This window comes from Xiphophorus couchianus, chromosome 8 (assembly GCF_001444195.1).
Source record: "Xiphophorus couchianus chromosome 8, X_couchianus-1.0, whole genome shotgun sequence".
NCBI lineage: Eukaryota > Metazoa > Chordata > Actinopteri > Cyprinodontiformes > Poeciliidae > Xiphophorus > Xiphophorus couchianus.
Window position 1 is genome coordinate 21,808,350 of NC_040235.1, and position 6,883 is coordinate 21,815,232.

The 6,883-nt window shown below is 38.2% G+C and overlaps 1 long non-coding RNA gene across 1 annotated transcript; it reads right to left on the reverse strand.

Moving 5' to 3' along the window:
- Positions 1 to 352: 352 nt before the first annotated feature.
- On the reverse strand, positions 353 to 1,124 carry LOC114149313 (uncharacterized). The gene is made up of 4 exons (XR_003596485.1): positions 1,018 to 1,124; positions 795 to 921; positions 588 to 671; positions 353 to 490 (listed from the first exon to the last, which is right to left on the reverse strand). It is a non-coding gene; the product is annotated as an uncharacterized LOC114149313 (long non-coding RNA).
- Positions 1,125 to 6,883: the final 5,759 nt, after the last annotated feature.

Consider the following 6,883-nt stretch of genomic DNA (forward strand, 5'->3'; position numbering starts at 1 on the left):
GTAGATTAGCTATTTTCATTTCTTGCTTTCCACAGGGTGACATTTCACATGCATGTTATGCGACTAGTTTTGACATGCGAGTTCATGGGTTCTGATGAGGAATGTACCACACAGCGACCAGCAGGGGGGAGAGGGAGGTGTCCTCTCCCCCCTGCCTGATGCTCGATCCGTGGAGCATCAGGCAGGACACATGTGAGGAAGGTCAGAGGTCGGGGCGTCGGTCCGATTCCTGGCCATTTTAGCAGAGAGGACATGGTGTGTGGAGAATTTAAGATCAGAGGTTGCTGCTTATGAATGCGTAAATTAGCTCCGTTTCAATTTGTTTTCCCCATTGCACATCATAAATTTTATTTACCTTTTATTTTATGCAGCATAATGTCAGTTGTTGGTAAAAAAAAAAAAAAAAAAGCTTTAACAGCCCTAGATTCAAAAAATCTTACCAGCTACTTTCTTTATCATCTGAATGACTCAGAGTAGGTCCTGGATGCAGCTGGAAAAAAATTCAATAAAGAGCATAATCACATTATGCATATAAACAATATTGAAGCAAGAAATGCCACACACATTCCAAACTATTAGATACTTACACACAGTTGCGTCTCTGTCCTCTCCATGAATATCAGAGCTTGCTTGGAGATCGACATGGATGTGCCCGCTGCACTGTGAAGTGTCTGTGGAAATAAATGTAAATTAAAACATAAAATAAATAGATATTCTCTTTCACTCAGTGCACATGACATCCAGCCATTGTGATATAAAGAATCAATACAGTGAAAGAACATAATCAAACATACCGGCTTCATCCCACCTTATCATTCTTCCGAATACCATCTGAGATGTGGTTGTCTCTCCACCTTCATATTGGAGATAATGTCCGCCATGATGTGGAGCTCTTCCGCTTAACGCACTCAGTATGTTATACTGTCATATAACAAAAACAAATATTAAAAAGCCGGGAGATCAGTTTTGCATTGAAATATCTGATTGTTCACCAGTGAAAGTGAAATCATAACTCACTGCATTTCGCTTCGTCCTCGTGGACTCCAGAGGACGGAGGCCGCGAGGTCCAATGCGAGGCGAGGCTATTTTGTAAAAAAATAAAAGAACATGCCAGTATTTGTAAGCGTTCACGACATCAGATGTAATTTTAAATTTAAAAAATAATAATAATAAAAACTCACCCCCCGCCTCCACGACAGTCTGCTGAAGATGGTTGTGTGGCACAAAAAGTCGCCATTTTGCAAAAAGCATTCTTACCGTGATTTCGAGCGCCGTGGCGTCATCTGTGGTTTTCTGCCAGGACATTGCTTTAACGTTAATGTGATACTGAACCAGTAACTCCGTAAAAATCGTACTTTTTCCCACCATTTCACACAAAGCACCTTTTGTTTATCTTTCGTGGGCTTCAGCGGCTTCGTAGATCTTCTTCTGGTGTTTAATAGCGGTTGCCTGACGAACTCTAAAGGTGCATTACTGCCACCAACTGGACTGGAGTGTGAACAGGAAGTTGACAGGAAAAAAATTAATTCTAGAAGATTTGTTTTTCAAAAATTACGTGACAAGATTTTATATTTTTATTATAATAGTTACAAAACGTTTTTAGCTGTACTAAAAACGTACAGCTATTGCAATATCGAAATATTGCAATTTCAATATTTACTCATGAAAATGAATCAGCAACCAGATACATTCTGAAGATGTAGCACATTTTTCAGTGCTGATGTGTTATAAAATGGGGACAATATATTACAAAATAACCTACATGTAGGCTATTATGTGATATACATAATACCACTTTATGATACCTAGGATTACAAACAGCTGACTCAAGTGCAAGTGTTGTAAACACTTTCACAATATTTCGTTTACTGTTCATTTCTGACAGGCGCACAATGAAATAATTTCACCATATGTAAATGCACTTAATTCTGATCCAAAGGTGTAATATTAGACTTCTTCCATCAACAGTAATACCATAACCATATAAAAGTGGTTATTTTTAATTAAAAAAAATATACCAAATCAAGCAGAAATACTTACTTGTCAAGCATTTATGAAGCTAACTCTGGATCGATTTTGAATCCTTTGATTCAAAATTGAGAGCTTGGTAGCTCCCTCCAAATTTTAAAGCGCATCTCCAATATTTACCCTGGTTTTATTTCGGGCTCGGTCTAATTCTGTCTTTTTAGCTTTGCTTTTTTAGCGTTAACCTTGGTTGGCTCCATTGTTCATCCTGTATTGTTCTTGTAGACCTAAATATTCCCAAATTGCAGATCTTAGTAATAGAATTAAGTCATCTCTGCTTTTTTTTTAGTTATCTGCAGCTATGATTTTTTTTTCCCTGTGTCTGAGCCAAATAGAGGACAAATTGTAAATCCATATTTTCATTTATTAAACTAACATGAATACGCTCAAAATAACGAGAGTAATAATGGAAAACCTTTTCTTCTCTCCGAAGCTTCAAGAAAGATAATGATTTGAAACGGCATGCTAAGCTCTTTGTGAGCTCCAGCCTCTGTTTACGACGCAATAATGCCGCCAAAAATAATTTTCCAATTAACAACGGAATGCCGATTCCCAAGTGTTATGCTGAAAATATGAACTTATTGGAAAATGTTGACCTTTAAACCTTGCAAAGCTCACAGTCCAGCTACGTGATCTCCCTTTGACAGGCTAAGAATCCCTCACTTCTCACATTAAAAATCATTTTAAAAAACAGTCCACATGTCTATAGCTCCCTTGAGCTCAGCAGCATTCACAAGTCAAAACAAGAGTCTCGGTCTTACATTCAAAATGATGAAAAATCAGCATAGTTTGGTTTGTGCTCTGAGTATCTATAGTAATTTCAGCTTCGTATAATGTGTATGTACGCCCATATAAGAGCCACACATTAATGCTAAGGCTAATGAGGGGACATTTTGTGAGTGAGCAGGTGGCTGAACTGCTGACAAGGACGCAATTGTAAATATTACTGCCAAATTGAGAATCACAAAGGGGATCTGACTTTATTTTTGCTTTGCCTTTTTATTGCACTGTAATTAAAATGAATTGTCTTTACGTTGTTGTTTCTCCTCTCTCAGACCCCGTCTTTATTGTCCCATTGATTTATCATCGGCTGTTATTCCAGTCCACGCTTGGCTTGTAATAGGTTTTGCTCCGATGTTGCCCTGTGCCTCAGTAAAAATGTGGGTATCGCTTCTGCTTTCTTTCTGGGCCAGTGAGATGAATCTGGAGAGAAAATATTTGAAACAAGCCCAAATAAAGGGAAGTGTATTTGAAAAAAAAAAAAAAAAGTGTCATACTGCATTTAATTTGAAAGTACTCACAGTGATTGCTGCAGTCTCGGGGCCAGAGATATATTATGACTGCTTCTGCTCCCTGGATGGTTAAGAATCGGGTTACATCTTAATAAAAAGTAAAAACTGCGTTATTAGGTTAAATAGAACTAATTGAAAGCACAGGTTATTTTTTTCATGTTCAAAAAACATTGATATTTGTTTAAATAAAACGCTGTGATTTGAAGCATGCAGGTGTTGCTGGTGTGTTTTGAAGTAATTATTTCTTTAGACTGGAAAAGAGGAACTTTCCAGAGTAGTTACATGGATGTAACAAGAATGACAGAACTACAAAACCAACCAAAACTTGGCTATATTAAATTGAAAGAGACAATTTGATGTGAACATCAGGCGAAGAAGCAGCTCACAGTACCATGGTAATCAGAAACAGAATCACTTTACATCATTAGAGAGTGGAAATGATGAAACTGAAAGTGCTTATGAGTTTTATTTCCCTCTACGAGATTAAGACACATATAGAACATGCATGGAGGAAGGTGGTCTGGTCCAATGTAATCAAAAAGAACTTTTTGGGCTACAGGCAAACCACAATAGAAAGCAAACCCATCACTGTAATGCTGTGGGGTTAAGAGAAGGGAAGCTGGAAAGAGTGGATAGGAAGACGGATGAAGCCAAATATAAGCCAATCCTGGAAGAACACCCAGAAGAAAAACCTGCTGCAAAAGACTTGAGAGTGCAGTGAAGCTTTTTCTTGCAGTGGTACAATAAACCCGACCACACAGATATAGGTGCAGTCCTGAAGACTGGAATGAAATACCTGGTTTAGGTCAAAGAATATCCTTGTGCTACGGTGGCTTTCAACGTATTTCCAATGGATAATCTCTGGCAAAACTTGAAAATTGATGTGTCTCTTCATCCAGTCTTCCAGAGTTTGCACTATTAGGCAAAGAAGTACGGTAACCAACTCTTTCTTGGATGATCAACTTGAGTAGCAAGTTTGTCAGACTTAATAAACGTTTGAAGACTTAAAAAGAGGTAAAAGTCCTAAATATTTAGTTAGATTATCACAGTGCTTATTCATGTTTTAAGAAACGTCTTCCTGACAATCTGTCAAAATGTAGCGCCGTGTTCATAAAATGTTAAGAATCTGTAATTGGTTGTAGCACTCGGACTTTTTATTCCTGACAGAATCTTGAACTTTGAGGCGTACGGCGCCCCACACTGCGAGGTCAAACCCCTCACCGCCTTCCTCCTTTTGTCTCAGAATTAATGCTACAGCGATAGCAGCGAAAGGCCAAGGTATGCACAAGCTAATTACCCGACGTTGCTTTCAAGAAATCCTGGGCGAGTGTGAAATAATTGCCACAGAGGGCCAACATGCACCATGATGAAATAAAGTGTAACTGTCAAATCCAAGGGTGTATGAGGTTGTGATGTGGCTGCTGAGAGATGCAGGCTACAGGCAGCGCTGATATGTTTCCCAATGCGCCCTTCGCTGCTTGAAGATGCAAATATATTCCCCTGCTGAGTGACAGCTCGCTGTGTCATGTGCAGTGAGATCCTCTGAGGAACACACTACTTCTGCGTGCAAGTTTACTTCTCTCTCCGTCTCCAAAAAAACATTTTTTTTAATATCCCCCCCCTTATTCTGGTGAATAGATCAGTTTGTGTCAGGTGAGCACTCAGAGTGAAAATAGAAGCAATCATTTATTCATCGATTGCAACATCAAAGGACTGAAAGACAGTGGGGGGGGGGTGGAGGGAGCAACAAAGAGCGTGAACGATTGACTGGCTGAATGATGAAGGGGAAAAAGAAAGATGGCAGTTGAGGTGATGGAGAGCGAATCAAAGATGGTAAAACTGTTGAGTGAGCAAAAAGAAGGCGGTCTGGCTTCAAAAAGTAGAAGCAGATGAAGCGAGGAAGAGCAAGAAAGCCCTTGTGGCTTGTTTGTGGTAGATCATTACAAAACATACGTATAAGAAGTGTTTAACATCAAATTTAAAGAGACAGAAAACATGTTCCTTTTAAGACTACAACCCACCCTGGGTCAGGGATATTATTTCCGTATTCTTAAGTAAAATAAACGGACAATGCACAGAGGCAGGGAGACGATACCTCAGGTTCAGAATGAACTGCAGACTAAATTAAGAACGTCATAAGAAATTCAAAATGTGACTAATCTGATGACTAATCGAACAAACATTTTTTGAATTCAGGAGGGAGTCAAGTGCTTTTTAGATAACAATTGGCTGAACTGTTTGGCAGTTTTCCTTTTCTTGTTACACTATTGGAACTCATCTCTTTGACTGAACTCTACAAACCCTCTCGTCCATATTCATTTTCTGCCTCTAACCATCCATCATTTCTAGTTCCTTGACATCAAGTTAGTTGCTGATAACTACCACGCAGTGTTCAGATTGCCAATGCTGCTTAAAAGCATTTGAATTTTCACTAATAACTAATTGAAACTACTTGTAAAAATATTAAGGTTTGAAAAACTTCTCATTCTGCAATCCGATTTTATCAGCCGTAAGCAGAGATTCTGCATGTGAAATGTCCAAATTAAGAACGCTACAGTTGGATGTTGAAATCAGTTGCTGTTTGCTTTGGTGCTAACTATTATCGGTCGGCCCAATGGCTGGGCTGACAACCTATGAACTGCAAGTTCTGAGTACAAAGAACGCACCATTTGCTCAGGGAAGTTATTTCTATACGCAGATGACATCTTTATTTTCACACAGATGTCTTCCCTACGTCAAGTCATCAGTTCTTGGTGGGCATCATCTCTACTTACGATTTAATAATAAGATTGTAGCAACTGGTTGTTAGTTTGGTTATAAATATGTGGGGAAAAAAAATTTAATAGCTAACCATTATCATATTATTATATTGTGATGTGTAGATATTTTCTAAATATCTGGAGGACATGATCTGACACATTTTTAGGGACAAACTCAAATATAGTACAACTGCAATAATATGACTATAATTTTGACTGCAACTTTTGCTATTTGGTGCATTTTTTTGGTCATAAAACAACATAGTTTTGGCGCAAACGACACTCGCAGATACTTTTCAAGTAATCCTTTTCCAATTAGCATATCATTTTCAATTTTTTATCACAAAACATTTTTTACTGCATTGTTTTCCAATCATCTGCAACAGGACGTTCTGGCTAGTAAAGGAAAAATTAACTCTAATCAGATTAAAGTTGGAATGTTTTTAGACAAAAAAGATCTAACAAATGTAGTAACGTAATGATCTTGAAACAGATGATTGCTCTGTTTCAGCATGTGAAGGTGAAGTATTCAGTATATGACAATATCTTGCTTTACCACAGCCAGCAGAAACAACGTGTAATTGTTGAGACCTTCATTTTCCTCACACTCGCTTCAAAAAGTGAATTTAGCATTTTCTGCTGTACACACACTCAGTATTTTGCACTATTTATGACTCTTTAGGATGCTCCTCAAAGAATATTGCAATAAAAGATGTTCTCACTATTTGATGTGAGCTTGAACCTCAATTTAAACCAAACACGCTGTCTAAAAGGTGCCCGTAACTTTTAAAAACAACAACCCGAGAA